Source organism: Eptesicus fuscus, chromosome 22 (genome assembly GCF_027574615.1).
Source record: "Eptesicus fuscus isolate TK198812 chromosome 22, DD_ASM_mEF_20220401, whole genome shotgun sequence".
In the NCBI taxonomy this organism is placed as follows: Eukaryota; Metazoa; Chordata; class Mammalia; order Chiroptera; family Vespertilionidae; genus Eptesicus; species Eptesicus fuscus.
The window spans coordinates 39,906,803-39,924,263 of NC_072494.1; positions in this window are offsets into that span (position 1 = coordinate 39,906,803).

Sequence of the window (17,461 nt, forward strand, 5' to 3'; positions counted from 1 at the left end):
TGTAGGCAAAGTCCCAGAGGACTGACAGCAGAGGCAGCTGGTCAGAGGCCTGAGGGGTGCGGAGGCTGCACCCCATCCCTGTGTCACCTGACACAACCCCCTCCCGCCTCGGGATCTGCTGCCTGTCCAGGCTGTGGAGGTGAAGCATCCCCGGCCACACTCTTGACCTTGGTCCAGAGTCTCTCCGGGATGAGGGCTTGTGTGCAGGGGGTTCGTTGGGGAAGTGATGCTAAGGAAGAGGTTTGGGGGTGTGGAATCCATGGGATGGAAACAGGCCAGAGAGAGAAGCCAGTCCTCGATTGGTTCATTTCTCTGACCATCCTGGGCAGCCGGAGTCAGTCCTACTGAGGACCCCTAAGGAGCCTGGGTGCCCACTCAGACCCGCAGCCCGCGGGGTGGGAGACGCGAGGGCAGGGGGCAGCGTCTGCGCCTTTGACCGATCATCGCCTGGTGGGCGTTAAGGTCCAGGTCACATGGTAGCAGCATGGCGAGTAGGTGCCAGCAGGTGAGGGGTGGGCTCGGCGCACAGGAAGGCACAGGCGCCTGATGCCCTTGCCCACAGCTGGTTGCCCGTAGCAGTGGCTGCAATAGGAAGGCGGACCCCGAGAACGGAGGCGAGGCGCTGGATTCAGAAGCAGACACCTCTCTCCACTCCCCGCTGCCTCCGATGCAGGTCCAACGATCCTGCAAATTCCGTCCAGCCCTCCCTCAGGAGCTTTCCCAGAGGAGCCTGGTCACAGCCAGCTCCCCGGCTCTCCAGGAGCTCGCTCACGGTCAGCCTCGTGCCTCTGGCTTTGAGGTGTCGCTGCAGTGGCTCCGCTCCCTGGGCGATACCTGCAGGCAGAGCTCCCGGCACCTCCCCGGGCCTGGAGTGGGTGTAAACCAGGCAGCGAATTGAACGTGTGGCATTGTTAGTGATGGAGCTCTGCCGGTTTCCAGCGTCTGTTTGGAAGCACCTGCTCTCTGTGGGCACCGTGGGTGGGCTGACCTGCAGAGATGAGGAGGTGACCGCGGGTGGAAGTTGTGTTTGGGGCCTGGATTTGACGTTTGGCCCCTGCAACCGTGACCCTCTCCTGCCCCTCAGTCACGTCATCTCGAGCAGAACACGGACCCTGTGACCTGCTCTCTGAAGGCCTGGCGTGTGCGAGACGGGAGCCCCAGCCAGTCCTTTCTTCCTGTGCCCTCCCTCGCACGCAGCCTGGCTCACCCCAAAGCCTTGGGGGATAGATCCACTCATGTCACTGCATATTGACCCAGAGCCTTCTGTGGGGGATTCCTCTGACTCTCTAACCCTTCTCTGGGGAAAAATTAAAATAATAAGATTTTCTTCCCCAGGCGGCTGAGAATTAGAGTTGGTGATGGGTTTGCTCTACTGCGTTCCAATTCTTTTGCCCATTTCTTGCCGATTAGGGGAGTGGCCTGTACCACTGGAACTAAGATGGCCATTTCTGAGACAACGGTAACTGGTCTTGTGAGACCTGAACCAATGACCTTGACCTCAGTGGCACAGTGCTTTATCTGACGCGGGCTAGCCCACCACGACGCCCTGTTATCCACACTGAGGAAGGGAGCACGGGACATAGAAACAGGAGCCATGGGTGACTCAACGCAGCCACCAGCTATGAGGCATGTTTTACACAGGGGCGTGCTCCGAAAACCCATCCTGTTTGGCATGAGAAATCTTGGGTTTAATTGTGGCTCTGCCACTGAACAGCGCTATGACCTTAGGCGAGTCCTTTGACCTCTAGAGGTCTGAGTCTCCTCCTGGCTGAAGGGGGAACGATAATGCTTTGCTCACTGGGATTTTTGTGATGATCAAACGAGATGTTATATGTGAAAGCATTTTTAAACAGTTGAGTGTGAAGTGTCATGAGTTTTTATGTAACGACGAACAAGCCTGCCTTTAAGGCTATTAACGTTTGGCTGAGTCTGATGGGGCTGAATTTCTTCCAGAGAGAAAATGTCCTTGAGGAACAAAACCAGGGCTCCAGCCACTTGCAGAAAGGATCGTTCTTGTGGGAACGACTCGTTCTCACCACAGGGGGCTCTAGCTTCCCAGCCAGGGGCGGGGGGCGGGGTGGAGGAGGGGGGCTGCTTCTATGAGGCCACCTGAACAGGCAGCAGCCGTGTGCTAGGTAAGGCCCGAGCCTGGAAAACACAGGCGAGCTGGCAGCACTGACAGATGTGCTGGGTAGACCCCAAGGAGATGTGTAGATGTCCGGAGCAAATGATTTAAAAACATAATGTGAGCCTGGCCCATGTGGCTCAGTCGATCCATGAACCAGGAGGTCACAGTTTGAATCCCGGTCAGGGCACATGCCAGGGTTGCAGGATCCCAGGTGTGGGGCGTGCAGGAGGCAGCTGATCAGTGATTCTCTCTCATCATTAGCATTTCTCTCTCACTCACTCTCCCTTCCTCTCTGAAATCAATAAAAATATATTTAAAAAAATAAATAAAATGTGACCATAATTGCCAGGATGACAGAAACCTTCTCCCCATCGTTCTATCTGATTGGAGAAGACGTGTGAATTCTGGCCAGGGACCAGTCCGACCTTTTACAACTAATGACGTGGTGGAAATATTAACAGTCCTGCACGTGTTTGGCCAGGACTTAGCAAAACACACTAAGCGAGAGATAAGAGCTACTCAAGTTTGGGGAAACTGTAAAGTGGTTAGCGTTCAGGGCACATTGGGAAAAAATGGAGAGCTTTAAGAAAATCAAGAATGGGAAGATTAGGGGGTTCCAGTCACCAGAACAATCATTGAGCCAGGAATACATGCGAAAGGGGTGAATGGAAACATCACTCATTTACTCTGACAGGCGCTGCAGTGACGTGGCAGGTGTGTTCCCGTCACCTGGAGGGGGACCATCTGCCGCCTGAAGGACTCGCAGCTGCACCCTCTCCTGGAGCCCCGGGTGGGAAACGCTGTTCCCCGGGGTGCTGGGAGGCTGGGCCTGTCCCGCACGCACTAGGGGGCAGCCTGAAGCCGGGGACCAGCTGTTGGGTGTGGGGTGGTGGAGCGCAGTCCCCAGTCTCAAGGTGTAAAACTCTGGGTGCCATCAACGCCCAGAGCTCCCTGGAGGCGGGCTGGCGGCTGCCCTTCCGCCGGACCCGCAGTGACCTCCCCTGCCCGGTTCTGCTTCTCTCAGTCCCGCGGTCTCACCCCGAAGCCCCCCAACAAAACACCTGCTCAGGAAGCCTCGTTCCAGACTCTGCTCCTGAGGAGCCAGGTCGCGGCAAGTGCAACACTGACCGGACCGGATCGGCAGCAGCCTCCACCCTCCGGAGCTATTTTTGGCGAATGAATAAATAAAGCACCAACAACTGACAGGTGCCTGCCGTGAGTGACAGTGACAGGAGCCTCCTCGAGGGCGTCTCAGCACTGAGCCTCTCTGGGCAGAGAGCTCGGGGTGACCAGGCTGGCTGGGGAGGGGCGGGCAGGGTTTGCCAGCAGAAGGAAGAGGCGTTTAGAGGTAGAATGAGAGACACTGCAGGGCACGGCCTCCAAACTGCAAGTGACTCCGTGGGTCTGAAGCCGCGGGTGCCAGCGGCCAGAAGAGAGACGGGACCCACGAGAGAGTCCAGGGTATGAAGGGCCTAGCGAGCTGTAACCAGCTGGTACTGTGTCCTGGGCAAGGAGCACAGTGCAGGGCTTTAAGCACAGGATACCTGGTAAGACTTCTATTTTTAAAAAAGTTCCTGGGCTGCGGAACGAGCAAAGGATTTAAAGGGCCAGGCTGGGGGTAGGGACGCAAACCCCGTCCGTCACCACTTTAGTTTTCATGTCATGTTAGCACTCGAGCTTTTATACTAAGAGGTTTATGCTAACCTGCGCCCTCAGGGAACTCAGTCCCATGGGGAGAGCAGGCAATTAGAACACAATGGAGCTGTTTGAACTGAAGCTAGGGGAGGACCCAGGGCGGGAGGGGCTGAGGATGGGACAGGACTCGAGGTCAGAACTAACAGTGCCAGTATCACCGTGCAGGTGGGGCAAGGAGGAAAGGGTAGACCAGCTCGGAAGGGCTTCAGTACCCTGGACTCAGAGACCGCAGCTCACTGCAGCCGCCTGGCTTTAGGAGGAGGTCTCCTGCCCGAGGTCCATGCCTCTCAGGCTGTGATATCGGGGATGCCTCAGAGTTCGGAGGGGCCCCTGGATGTAGAGGCTACCACAGTGTGGGGAGCTGACACCAAGCAGATACCCCACCAAACAGAGGGTCGTTTTTGCAAATAGGGATTGTGTGCAACTTTCTTTTGAAAAAGAAGGAAGGGAGGGAGAGTAAGAGAGAGGGAGGGAAGGTTGGAGGGAGGGAGGGAGGGAGGAAGGGAGGAAAGAAGGAAGGAAGGATTCAACTTAGGTCAATGTAGAGATAAGGAATCTGAGGCCCAGAGAGGTTAAGTAACTTGCATAAGGTCCTACAGCTAATCAGGGCTGGGCCTAGGATCTAGATCTTTGATTCTCAGGCCAGCATTTTCCTGCTATATCTGAGACCTTATTCTTCTGACTTGCTTCATCCACATTCGATTGTGTCTTTGTATTTTTCTGAACTGTAGTAAAAGCGATGTGTCTAGAAGGTTCTCAAATAGCATTGGTCCCTTATAATGTTGACGAGATGCATAGGAACGTAATTCTTGATCTGTCAGGTAGCCTGTGGTAAGCTTGGTTTTGTTGTGTGCTGCTTGCTTAGTTGCAGATCCTCTCAGGGGCTTAAGTACGAGCTGACTGTCCAGTAACACCTCATGAGGATACGGCGTGGGAGGGGGAATAGTATGGAGCAGCAAAGTCATCGCCGGCAGGTGGTCTTTCACCTTTCACCCTCACAGTCCCCTGGACTTGGCGTCATGGCAGCTGCTAAAAGTTAACCCAGGAGGAAGCCCCTTTCTTACCGGGGATCCAGGCTTCCCTTGCCTTTCACCAGAGTTGATCTGAGTTTAAACAACCACCAGGACCTCAATGGCATGACAGCTCCCGCGTGGCCTCTGTTAAGATTCTCCAAAAAGGGTAGGATCGGGATTCTTGTACAGATTCTCATGAACGCGCTCGACTACTAGCACAGAGATGTGATTTCCTTCAGGCAGCGAGAGAACCAGACAGATGTTCTACCTGATCCTACCGCTGACCCAACAGACAGCAGAGGTGTGTCCAGATGAGGAACATTTAAGTGAATGTTCAGAAAAAGGCAGCACTGGCTCTTCTCGTGCACTGGGGGGGCACGAGAGTCATCCAAACTCTACCAGAAGGGACAGGATTTGCATGTCTACAGAAAAAACCATGTTGCAGTGCTGTCAGTTATCTATGATTCACAGCAGGAAAGCAGCACCCACAGAACCAAAGGCAGGTACCACAAAAGGTGTGCTGCGGGCGCAGTTTCTGATCTGACGCACCACTTTTCCCCTTACCTACGAGAAAAGCAGAGGCACATCTTACAAACATGGGATCTCAGGTTCCTTTCCCTGTGTCGTACATACATGCACAAATACACACGTGTCTCTCTCTGTGTGTTTGCATGTACTTTTAAAAATAAAAGTTTCACAAAATAATACTTATCTTTACTACATGCAACACATCTTGATACTTCCTATTCTATTTTTTTTGTTGATTTCAAAGAGAAAGGGAGAGGGAAAGAGAGACAGAAACATCAATGATGAGAGAGAATCATTGATCGGCTGCCACCTGCACCCCCTAGACTGGGAGTCGAGCCCACAACCCAGGAATGTGCCCTGACCAGGAATCAAACCATGACCTCCTGGTTCACAGGTCAACACACAACCACTGAGCCATACTGGCCAGGCTTCTATTCTATTTTGTTGTCAATGCTTGTGTACACACAAATTAATTTCATGATTACTACGGATCAAGGCTTCAGTTTGAAAAAAGGGACCTCAAGTTGTTGTGAAGGACAAGTTTTTGAATATCTTCTCATTCCCAATCCTTCATATATTGATACCTTTGCAGAACACAATAAAAATAAATTACTACAAAATAAAGAGAAAAAATACCCCCCAAACTTATAAAGTACAAGCCCAAAGTTGTTAGATTAAACAGACACTAAATTGGATGCTAGGGCGAGGTCAGACTCCTGTCGCCGTTGCCAAATGCTTCCTCTCAGTTTCTGTGCCAGGTTCCCACGCTTGGCGCACTGGCGGGCCCACTCGTCCTTGGGCCACACTTTGAGTCGCACTGATGGTGACCCCTAACCAGCACTGATGGTGACCCCTAACCAGCACTGATAGGTGATCCCCTAACCAGCACTGATGGTGACCCCTAACCAGCACTGATGGTGACCCCTAACCAGCACTGATGGTGACCCCTAACCAGCACTGATGGTGACCCCTAACCAGCACTGATGGTGACCCCTAACCAGCACTGATGGTGACCCCTAACCAGCACTGATGGTGACCCCTAACCAGCACTGATGGTGACCCCTACCCAGCACTGATGGTGACCCCTAACCAGCACTGATGGGTTACCCCTAACTAGCACTGATGGTGACCCCTAACCAGCACTGATGGGTTACCCCTAACCAGCACTGATGGTGACCCCTAACCAGCACTGATGGGTGACCCCTAACCAGCACTGATGGGTGACCCCTAACCAGCACTGATGGGTTACCCCTAACCAGCACTGATGGATGACCCCTAACCAGCACTGATGGGTGACCCCTAACCAGCACTGATGGTGACCCCTAACCAGCACTGATGGTGATCCCTAACCAGCACTGATGGTGACCCCTAACCATGTTTAAAGTGCCCATTGCCACACCTGCCGAATAGTTAGCACTCCATAAATGCTAACTCTGACCTGTTTAACCTGTGCTACCCCGATGACTCGACTTACTTGGGCGGTGCTGCTGCCTACTCAGGGGGTAGCTCTGCATCGCTCGGTGCTGTTCTGCTGTCTCCTGGGTTCACAGGAGTGTTGTTTTCTGGGTGGTCTCCTCCGCCAGTTTGCCAGCTCATCTTGGAAGGTCTGTGCAGCCTGTCCCTGCAGTTGTCAGTGCCAGGAGTGGCCTGTGCGCAGGGGGCACCCAGCAAACGCCGCTGGCCGGCCGGCGGGTTGATGTACTACCACCTCCCCTCCATCCCTGAGGACATCCATCACTGCACATAGAAACACCTCCCTGTCTACATCTCCTCCACCCAGAACAGCCTCCCACATCGCCCTGCATCACTGACTCTCATTTCAGCCTTCCTTCCCGCTCCTGGACCTTCCAACTCCTTGTCCTCCCCCAGCTATCATTTTAACTCAGTGTGCACGTTACTTAGTTATGGTAATGTTCCCCTTTGCCCCTACAGCTTCATTCGCTGAACCCATTTCTATGGAGCCTCCCAGTATAAATGCGACAGTGGCTCCAAGAGCCCCTGGTGAAAAGCAAGGGCTCCATGCGGACGGGCAGGAAGTGAAACACACGCTGTAGACCTGCAGCTGAGCGTCCAGGACAGAAAGCTTCCTCAGCGCGTCTTCTCTGTGAAGCCGTGTTTGGGTGCATGTTTTTAAAGGCCTTCCCTGACAGGGGGGGCTGCAGTGGGATGGAGCTCGGCCATCTGGATGAGACTCAGATGCTGAGGCAGAGTTCCAGAGCCGATGCATTTCACAGCCCTCTGCCCTGCCTTCGCGTCAGCCTCAGTCTAGGAATAGACACCTGGTTTGAGCAAAAGGAGGAAGTTGAAAAGCAAACTTCTATGCACACCGTTCTCCCTAGAACACTAAGCAGGCAGTGCTAAGAGCGGAGGTGACTCACAGCCTCTGGGCCGGGGGCTGAGCGGAGCACCAAGGTTAGCGCCTACTGACCCACCTGCAGCTTTTTACTCAGACAAGTCTGGGCTAATTACAGGATTTCATTGGATTTTCATACACGTAATAATCTAGTGCACCCTGTAAATGATTCATTTACAATTCAAACAGCCAAGGAGAACAAAATATTAAAATGAGCATGTGTTTAAATAAGATACAATATGTACAGTTACACATAACACACTCCCATATCTCAGCGTTTGATTTGCCAGTAAAAACAGGTCACTTGAGGCCATGCAGAAATCAGTGATGAGATGACCTTTAAGCTCCTGCCACGCTGGAGAGTCCATGATTTTGTGATCTGAATGAAAAATGAAAACTTCAGAGCATCATCCAACAGTTTACAAGAATCCAGCTGTTTGATGTCAGGTGGACAAGACACCCAGACAACGGACGGAGGCGTTCCACTTCCATCCAGATGCTGCTGCACTGTGTTGCCTGAGCCTGACACACAGCAGCGCTAAGTGACTTATTCCAGTTGGTGAGCATCTCTGACTGTCCTGGCAGGGGACTCGTTTGGAGGTTTGTCATTTGAGGGTCAGTAGCACCAATACTAACAGCTCCCGCCCCACCGGCAGCTCTGGGTCCGTGAGATGACATAGTCAGTCAGTTCTCTCCATTCTCCAGCTCTTCGCTCCCCTCTCACTCCCCTCCTCCCCGGCGGAGGTCTGCGTTAACCTGGACTCTGGCCCATGACAAGGTGGGCTCCGTCACAGGGCTGTGCACTGCGGCCCTGTCTGCAGCCGCTCCTGTTCACGGTGCTCACTGCCTCTGGGACAGCATCATCGGGGCCACACGCTGGTCAGATCACACTTCAGGCATTTGAAAGGTTGGTTGCAGGATAGACCATCACAGCCACCTGTCACCCTCCCGTGGTCATGCTGCATAAGACCACTCATCTAGATGTGGCTGTGGTGCATGGCCTGGCTGAGGCGACGGATGCTGATGGAAAGTTCTGTCCACATCCATAAACCGCACCGCTGCCCTTGATCTGCAGCTGCAACTTCTGTATGCAGAGCCCGGTGCTGTCTGCAGATCAGCCTCTTAGACTCAGCTTCTTCCGGTTGCCTTGACACCCAGTGAATTTCCCAGGTCCATTCCAGACGCATCTGGTACCTCTCGTGCCCAGATGTCTCCAGCTTGACCATTCGGATGGAAATGGTGCTCCCGAAGCATCTTCCTCCGCAGCCTTCCTGGCTTCTTTCCTCCCCGCACCTGCGCGCTCGCTCCTTTACCATGGCCTCCCTCCAGCTCCTGCTGCTCAGGCCCTGCCTGAGTCTGCATGGTGTGGCCTTGGCTGCCCAGAGGCTGGTTCTAGACCAAACGCCCTACATGACCTTGAGCAAGTCACAACGCCTCCCTGGGCCTCACTGTCCTTATCTTAACATGAGAGCGTTGGACTGAATCAGGCCCGAGCTCCCTGCAGTTCTAAAATTACATTCTCTCTCTAATGCCGCTAGACTGGCTGCCTTCCAAGGGCTCACTGCTCACATTCCGCCTGGTTCTGCAGGATTGAGGGAGGGAGAGTGAAAAATATTAGGTCCTTGGGCTAACACCCTGAAAAATTATAAAATGTGTCTGCTACCTTCTCATCTTCATGAGCCCCCTCTTTCCTTATGTGTGGAATTGAAAACTCAGAGACCTAAACGTAGCCATTATGACAGTTCTGTCACTTCCCCAAATTGCACAGCAAACACAGAGAAGGGTGCAGGGAAGCTTAGCTTCCTGAGTGTTATGCAAGCATTGCTCCTTCTGGACCCAGGATGGGGGTGCCTGTGGAGACAGGCTCTGAACAGGCCAGAGGAAAGGGAGTGAGAGGAGAATGGAGGAAGAGAGACCTATAGAGACTGAGGGAAGGTGCCTGCATTCAGGGAAGGAGGTGGGGCGGGCCGGGGGTGCACAGCTGAGCTTCTAATGGGCACTTCATGCAAATTCCTAATAAACATTTAACGCTTATACAGAAAGTAAACTAGCACATGCACAGTGTGTGGGGGCCCTCAGTGTTTAGCCTTCCCGGCAAAGAACCTTCTGTGATATGAGAGGCTTCCCTGTTCCTGGCGTGGAGGGTCCAGGGCACATCAGGTTTAGTGTGTTCCCCTCCTTTGTTTCTACAGGTAACTTCAGGTTAGTGAGCGCCCAGGGCAGTGTTTTGGAGGTTCAAAGGGTGTTAGTCCAAGGAGGGGCGTCACCGGAGAGAGGAGGGCATTCTCTGCCTCCTCCTTATGGGAGGGAACCAGTGGAGTCTTTGCTGTTGTGGTTGGGATTATTTTTATAATTTAAAACCACCAGCGGATAGAGTGATTGACTTTTCCACAACATTATCCTAGTGGTTATTAAAAAATCACTTGTGCCCGGCCAGTGTGGCTTAGTGGTTGAATGTTGACCTATGAACCAGGAGGTCACAGTTTGATTCCCAGCACATGCCCGGGTTGTGGGCTCAATTCCCAGTACGGGGTGTGCAGGATGCAGCCAATTAATGATTCTCTCTCATCACTGATGTTTCTATCTCTCTCCTTCTCCCTTCCCCTCTGAAATCAATAAAAAAATATATATTTTCAAAAAAATCACTTGAGAATTATTATTGTTGATTTTGGCCTCTAAACTCAGGAATGTTTCTGAAGAAGCAATTTTATTTCTAAATTAAATAATAAGATATCAAGTGTGTGTGTGTTGTGTAAGGTTAACACAGGTGAGAAGGGACACCAACCTCTTTGGGGCCTCCCGGAGGCATGATCCTGCCTCAGTGAGATGGGCTGTTGTCAAGGGAAAACTGACTCAGGATCCTGCTCACCAGCAACTCCTTTGCCCTCACCTGCCCTCCTTGCTTTTCTCTTTCTCCCTTTTCTGCTTTCCCTTTAAATGCTTCTCCCCTGTAATCCATTGGTTGAGTTTGCTTTAAAACTCTCTCAGCATTCAGTTCTTCTTCAGGTCAACTTCTCACTGACCAGGAGAACCTGGATCAGGATATCCCTGCTCCCAGAGTTTCTGGAGTGAGTGAAAGCAAGAGGGACCATCACAGTGTTTGGAACCAAGATGTTAATACTCAGTGACAAGACAGTCACTAAGATTCCTTAGGGTGGGGAGTCTTAGTCTAAAGAACTGAACGGGACTGGATCAGAGTTGAGCTGTAGGTAGGAAGGGGTGAGTGTAAGGCCTTGGCAGCAGCTGCTGATCAAGCCGAGTTGAAGACAGAATTGACAGATGATTTGAAAGACAAGCTGAGTGGCTCCTGGATCAGAAAGGATCCTCCAAGTGAGAGAACATGGGGCAGGTGTCAGCTGGAGGGGCCTGATGGTCCTTTGATGCATCATCATCTCTTCACTGTTGAGATGGTGGGCCCAGAAAGAAGATGAGGGATCTGGAAAAGTGGGGGAAATCAACCATGCATCATGTTTTTATTGTGTGTTGTGTGTGTGTGTGGGGGGGGGGAGGAGGGGAGGGTTGTTCTGCAATTTTACAGCCTGCAAAGTACAATCACAGATACGATCTCATGTAATTTCCACAATTACCCAGTATAGCTGAGTAGTTATAATTAACTCTATTTTGCAGTTCATTAATTCATTCAATATATTCTGAGGGTCTTTTCTGCACAAGGCGCTATGCTAGATGCTCAAGCTACCACAACAGACAAGACTACATCAACAGTGGAAAAGTTACTGCAGTGAAGAGTGATTATGTTTTGGGGGAAAAGGGTGCCAGCAGGAAGTCTTAATCTGGTTTCTGGAAGTATTTTCAAAAGGAGTGACCTTTAAATTAGAACTGAATGGCAGGTCAATAAGGCTGAGCTAGGCGAGGGACAAGGGTTGGAAAATGTACGCTTCATGGAAGACCCAGAGACAGGAAAGAGAGGGAAAGCAAGTTGGCTTGGCTCCTTCTGGGAACCGCACTGGGCTGATCACAGCTCCATAAGAATGCCAGGGGGTGAACCAGAAGAAACGAGGCCCGAAAGAGAGGCAGGGACCAAGCCTTGAAGGGCCCTGGAAGCCATGTTAAGGAGGATGAATGAGATCTCAAAAGATGACACTGAGTTTTCTCACTTGGGCACTTGGTGGGTAGCCATGTGATTTAACTGAGGAAGGGCGTCTGGGAGGAAGAGTAGGTTTTGAGAAAAAGATGACACACCATGCTTACACCATCCTGCGTTGCTGTCTCGTGGGCAGTTGCGGAAAGGTCTGGAGCTCAGGAGAGGAGCAGGGGCTGAAGATGGCAGTGTGGTGGTGTCTCCATATGGTTGGTTATTGAAGACGAAGACATGGTGAGATCGTCCAGGGAGAATAGACGGAGAGAGGAGAAACAGGCCCAGGATGGAGCATCAAGGAATTCCAAAAGTAAAGGGAGCAGTGGAGGAAGAGAGCCTACAAAGGTGGTTGAGAAGCATGTTGTTTCTGTTGAGAAAACATGGTTTGGAGTCAGACAACTCTGGCCATATATTTCTGGGCAAGTTATAATACCTCTCTGAGCCTTGGTTTCTTCCTCTTCAACGGGGCCATTAATTCCTACACTATAGAACAGCACCTAGAAAGTTTAGCATATCCCAGCACAAAGTAGGCATCAATTAGTCCTAGTTATTATGTTAATTATTTTAATGAAAATAAGAATAATGACAGAGGAAGAAGCTAGAGAAATCAGAAGAATATCAGATGAAGGTGATGTCGTGAAAGCTGAAGGAAGGTGTTTAGGAAAAAGTGGTCAATAAGGACAAATGTGTTGAGAGGTCAAAATGAAGAGGCTGCACATGGTCTCCTGGGTTTCGCTGTGGGTAGGACACTCATGACCTTTGCAAGATACATTTCCGTAGCTTAGTTCGAGAGGTGAAAGACCTGGAGAGTGTAATTGTGGGAGAAATGGATGCTCTGAAGTCTGGTGCCTTAGCCAAGGCTTTGTGGCCTGCAAACTCTGTGATCATATAGTGACCAACACTTAGAACGTGAGACTCCAAATTTGGTTTTCTTTCCATCTGTAGGCCCCAGGAAGGAGATTTGCCAAGTAAACATGACTCTATGATTTGTGCTAAGTTGACTGAGAAGAGGAAGGAATGAAAAAACAAGAAAGGATGGGGCAGAGAAATGGGAGTATCCAGCAAGAGGGGTGGTTAGGCAGACCCATTGCCTGGAAGGGGAGGAAATAGGATATAAAATCAACAAGTATTTATTGAATGCCTATCACATGTCATGAATGTGGGAACTGTTGATGAAACAGAGACAGAAGATGTGATTCCTGTTTCTAGGGACAAAACATAAACAGGTGACAGATTTAAGGGCTGAACAGTTGTTGAGAGCAACCACAGAAGAGCTGTCACAGCGCAGTATATGCTTTGCTGTCAAATCCTACCTAATAATAGAGTAATATGCAAACGAACCGTACCTTCGATACACCACCAGCCACGCCCACCAGCCACGCCCACCAGGAAACCGTTGCAGGGACCTTGGGGTGCGGCGGAGCCCAAGGCAGGGAAAGCCTCGGGCGGAGGCTTTCCTGGCCTTGGGCACCAGCGGGGAGCCTGCACGGATAGCAGGCAACAACCAGGGGGTCGGCTCCTAAGATCCTTAGCAGGGACGCTGGGGTGCAGCAGAGCCCAAGGCCACCGCCCGGGGCCAGGCCCCGACCCTGAAAGAAGGCAGAAGGCGGTGGCCACAGCCAAGGCCTGGGTCCCCGGTGCTGGCAGAAAACTGGTGCAGGCAGCCAGGTGAATGAAGGTCTATTGCACGAATCTTCGTGCAAACGGGCTGCTAGTAAACTGTAATAGGACGAATGGACCAGCTTCTTCAGGCCTTGCCATGGAAGCTCACCAGTGGGGGTGCAATTCCCACTGCGTCTCATGCTGATGAACTGGTCCTGTTTAGCAGGGGCAGGTACTGAGGTCTCTGGGAATTGCGTGGAGAGAATGGGCCTGGGAGAGGAGAGCAGGAACATGGTCTTTGTGGGGCAAGGCCCAGAACGACTGGCTGCCCCGTACCTGGGCTGTAGGGATGAGAGCGCTGCGCTCCACCTGGCTCAGAGGTCACAGTTCGATTCCTGGTCTGGGCACATGTCTGGGTTTTGGGCTTCATCCCCAATAGGGGGTGTGAGGAGGCAGCTGATCTATGTTTCTCTCTCATCAATGTTTCTCTCTCCCTCTCCTTTCCGCTCTCTCTAAAAATCAATAAAAATATTTTTTTAAAGGAGATTAAAAAAAAGAACAAGGAATACCTGGCATATAGTGGGTACTATGGAACAGAAAATCCAAGGAGACACAATCTCAAGTATGTGGGAAAAGCTGAGTAATGTATTGAGAAACTTGAGTCAAACTCAATGCTGATAATTTTTACCGGTATAAAATTTAGACAAGTTAACTTTTCTGGGCTCCACTTTCTTTGCCAGAAACACAGGGATAGCAACAGCTTTACCAGGCTGTGATGAGATTATATATATATATATATATTAGAGGCCCAGTGCATGGAATTCATGCACTGGTGGGGGGGCATGGCCTGCGGGGATCAGCCCACTGAGGAGCAGCCGAGTGGTGCTCCCACTGTGGGAGTGCACTGACCACCAGGGGGCAGCTCCTGTGTTGAGCATCTGCCCCCAGGTGGTCAGTGTGTGTCATAGTAACTGGTCGATCGGTCGTTCTGCCGTTTGGTCGCTGTGCTTTTATTATATAGGATATATACTAGAGGCCTGATGCACAAAATTCATGCAAGAGTAGGCCTTCCTTCCCCTGGTTGCAGCTGCCAGCACTGGCTTCGTCTTTAATAACCAACCATATGGTCAGTGGCCTGGGCCTCCCTCTTTGGGGCAATTGTGGAGCCTCCTGATTGATTGCCCCACTGGCCAGTGGCCTGGGCCTCCCTCTGCAGGGTGATCATGGGGCGATGGCCGGGCCCCCGACCAATGGCATCGCACCTGCCTTGGCTGGCCTGGTGCCAGTGGGTGTCATAACGTGGTCCTGGATGGTTGTCTGGATGGTCGTCCCGCTGTTTGGCGGTTCAGTCTATTTGCATATTATGCTTTTATTACTAGTAGATAGGCTATGATACATATACTAGAAGCCCGTTGCACGAAGTTTCGTGCAATAGACCTTCCTTCACCTGGCTGCTGGCACCAGTTTTCCGCCAGCACCAATTTTCCTCTGGCCACCCGCCGATCGGAGCGCCTCCCACCAGCGCTCCAATCGCCCGGCAGCCACGCAATCGGCCACCCCAAGTTCCGCCACCAGCGCCTTCTGCCGGCCCCATGGGTCCTCCCACAGCGCCGGCCGTTGGGGCCGGGGAGAGGAACGAGGGGCGGGGACTTGTGAGTCCCCACCCCCCGCTCCTCCCGCCAGCCCAATCAGCCACCCCGAGTCCCGCCCCCAGCCTCCCACCGGCCCAATCGTGAACGTAGCGGAGTGATGGTTATTTGCATACTTCCCTTTTATTAGGTAGGATATTTTTAATATGCAGCGCACAGTCTGGTTCAAAGTCAATGCTCCATAATTATCAGTTGTCAATGACAGTTCAAGGTGCTTACAGAGGGTCATCTTTTGCTGAGGTTCAAGATGCTTTTTAAATGTTCGACTGTAGAGCCTGATAAGATGTTGGAAAAGTGGATAACAAACACTTTTAACCCTCTTTTATGCCTGGAGAACCTTGGCACTGAGAATGCGAGTTTTGCCAGAGGAATAAGCAATTCTGTGGGAGGATGGGGAAAGGAGGAGAGGAAGCAAGGCCTCAACAAAGATCCTGAACACTGGCCTTCCCGCCCTGCAGCCCGCCAGCCAGCCCCCCACCGCCAAGGGGGGTGGGATCAGATTACACGCCTCTCCCCTGCCCAACTCCAGCCCTGGCTGAGGAGTTTGCATGAAGACAGAAGAACCCTGGGCGTTCACTTCTCACCATTCAGACAGAGTTAGGAGGAGGAGCTCTGATCAGGCCAGGGCCTGGCTCCTGAGAGCACTCCCCTGGGCAGCCTTTCCCACCTCCTCCCCGGCAGCTTGATCCTAGCCCGCTTCGGTGGAATTTTCTCCCCCAGGATATTCCTGCAACTGAGTTGCTTCGGTTGCTAGGAGCCCTGGGGGACCCTGCCAGGAGGAGCTCGCCACCTGTCCTTGGGCGCAGCCACCAGGGGGCACACCTGCAGTCAGGGCTGACTTCGCAGAGGCGTGCGTCAGGAGTGGAGAACGCACGGGAATTGAGGTGCTGGCATTGCACACACGTGTGCATGTTGTGGTGCCTCAGAAAGGCCCAGCATGGAGTGAAGGCCTAGAACAGTGGTCGGCAAACTCCTTAGTCAACAGAGCCAAGTATCCACAGGACAACGATTGAAATTTCTTTTGAGAGCCAAATTTTTTAAACTTAAACTTCTTCTAACGCCACTTCTTCAAAATAGACTCGCCCAGGCCGTGGTATTTTGTGGAAGAGCCACACTCAAGGGGCCAAAGAGACGCATGTGGCTCGCGAGCCGCCGTTTGCCGACCACGGGCCTAGAGTATAAAGGCAGAGAGAGGCCTTCCAGGGTGCTCCGGCACAACTGGTGCTCAGCAGTGGTGGTTGAATTAGAAAAAAACAGAACCAAAGCATCCGCAAGCAGGGTCAAATGCCGGGTGTCTAGGACTGAGACTTGGAACGAGTCAGCTTGTAGTCCCCCGGGGCCTTGGTTAAGTCCTTACTTAATCAATAAGAATTTATCTGGTTACATTTTAAACCTCCCAAAGTAGGAAACAGGCCCCTCCCCTTCCCTTAGAACTCCATACCGAAAGTCTAATCAGTCTTCCCTCCTGCAGGGAGCAAGCTCGCTTCCTCTGGGTCTGCCCTCAAACGAGACGAGACGGAGAGGGACAACGTGTCGGCCTTTTCTCAGGAGTCCCCTGTACAGGTGCACCCGTCACAAGCGAGCCCTGACCTTCCTTCTTCATGCGGCACCTCAGTTCCCTTCGTATTTGTCAGGGATCTTCCTACCTGGTCCTGTTGTCACCACCGTAACTTCTCAGGGAATACGCAGGCTGGACAGCGGGGAGACGGAGCGCACTTGCCTGTCTCCCACCAGTTTCGGATGAATAGCAATGGCTCAGCTCATACTAGCAGCGCTCTTTAACAGGAGCCAGGACTACACGTGTATGTCTCACCTCACCTTTCAGCCACCCTCCTGTGGTGGGCAGTGATAGAGGCATGACAGAGCAAGGAGGGTGGGCCAGGGTCAGAGGTCCCCAGGGCAGAAAGCCCCGGGTGCCTAGCAGAGGCAAAACTGGGAAAGCAAGGGCCTCACCCTCAGGAAACCTTTCCTCCCCTAGCATGTCGCTGGTCATGTGGTTCGGACCCTCCCCTGACCTTTCATATCGCTGGTCATGCGGTTTAGACCCTCTGACCTTTCATATCGCTGGTCATGTGGCTCGGACCCTCCCCTGACCTTTCATATCGCTGGTCATGTGGTTCGGACCCTCCCCTGACCTTTCATATCGCTGGTCATGTGGTTTGGACCCTCCCCTGACCTTTCATATCGCTGGTCATGCAGTTTAGACCCCTGACCTTTCATATCGCTGGTCATGTGGTTCGGACCCTCCCCTGACCTTTCATATCGCTGGTCATGCGGTTGAGACCCTGGAGAGGGGGAACGAACAAGGGGGCCAAAGAATAGCCCGTAAGCATTAAGCCCCCGGGACAATGAGGTCCTGACCTACATCAGATACATCTAGGCCTCAGTTGTATTTCA